Genomic DNA, 1751 nt, shown 5'->3' on the forward strand with positions numbered 1-1751 from the left:
CCGCGGCGCCTCCTGCCCCCCCTACGCCCCGCCCCTTTTCCCTGACGTCACTCTCCGGGGCCACGCCCCCCTCGTGCGTCAGCGCCGCGCCCCCCCTCCCCATTCACCGCCGCGGGCAGCGCCACCTGCCGGGCATAGCGGGAACTGCAGGGGGGAGATTTGGGAGGGTTATCCCACCCACGGAGGGGTTTTTTTAGGGGGAAAACGGGTAAAAATAAGACCGTGGTGGGTTTTTACCTCCCTCCCCCACCCTGAGGTGAAGGACGAGACCACGCTGGCTTCGTTCTGACACATTTAATTGCAAAGAGCCCCCCCCAATCCCATCCCCTTCCCAAAAATCCCCCCCAAATAACCTCATTATCCCAATTAAAACATCCTCGTTGATGGATGGATGGGCTTCGGGGGTGGGGGGTGGGGACACCCTGGTTCATCCCTGTCACCTTCTGGTCATCACCTCTCCAACGGGGACAACAGGGTGACCAGGAGAGTGAGCACCGGCCTCGCCTGGAGTCAGGGGGGGTGAAAGCAGTAAAATTTGGGGGGGCAAAAGTGAAAATGGGGGGGAATTCGGTGCTGGAAAGCCTCGTTTTTAGGGTCCCGATTGGTGTCACCCTACTTTAGGGGGTGGGGGGACATCCCTGGTGCCTGGCAGGGGAACACGGAGCGGGTAGTTGCTCTGGTCCAGAAGATGCTTCTTCGAAGCTGTGCGACAGGACCCAAAGGGGAATGATTAATGGAGCAGGTTCAAGCTGGAGGCCTGTAACCAGTGGTGGCCCCCAAGGGTCAATACTTGGTCCAGACCTGGATGAGGGGACAGAGTGTATCCTCAGCAAGTTTGCTGATGGTACCAAACTGGGAGGGGTGGTTGACACCCCGGAGGGCTGTGCTGCCATCCAGCAAGACTTGGACAGGCTGGAGGGCTGGGCAAGGAAGAACCTCATGAGGTTCAACAGGGAAAAGTGTAGGATCCTGCACCTGGGGAAGAAGAACATCAGGCACCAATACAGGTTAGGGGTGGACCTGCTGGAGGCAACCTCTGAAGAGAAAGATCTAGGGGTCCTGGTGGACAGTAAAATGACAATGAGCAAGCAGTGTGCTCTTGTGGCCAGGAAGGCCAATGGTATCTTGGGCTGCATAGGGAAGAGTGTGGCCAGCAGGTCAAGGGAAGTCATTCTGCCCCTCTACTCTGCACTGGTGAGGCCACAACTGGAATCCTGCGTCCAGTTCTGGGCTCCCCAGTTCAAGAGGGACAGGGAACTACTGGAAAGAGTCCAGCAAAGGGCAACAAAGATGATTCAAGGATTGGAGCATCTCCCTTATGAGGAGAGGCTGAGAGAGCTGGGACTCTTTAGTCTGGAGAAGAGAAGGCTGAGGGGAGACCTTATCAATGCCTACAAGTATCTCAAGGGAGGGTTGAAGGAGGAGGGAGCCAGACTCTTTTCAGTGGTTCCCAGTGAGAGGACAAGGGGCAATGGGCACAAGTTGGAACATAAAGGGTTCCACTTGAATATGAGGAAGAACTTTTTCACGGTGAGGGTGACAGAGCCCTGGAACAGGCTGCCCAGGGAGGTTGTGGAGTCCCCTTCTCTGGAGATTTTCAAGCCCCACCTGGATGCTCCTGAGTAACATGCTCTGACAAGCTCTGGGTGGTCCTGCTTTGGCAGGGGAGTTGCACTAGATGATCTCTATGGTCCCTTCCAACTCTAAAAATTCAGTGAAATTCAGTGTCCCCCTCCCCAGGCTCTGAAATC

The sequence above is a fragment of the Calidris pugnax genome, unplaced genomic scaffold (assembly GCF_001431845.1).
Source record: "Calidris pugnax isolate Ruff unplaced genomic scaffold, ASM143184v1 scaffold275, whole genome shotgun sequence".
Lineage (NCBI taxonomy): Eukaryota > Metazoa > Chordata > Aves > Charadriiformes > Scolopacidae > Calidris > Calidris pugnax.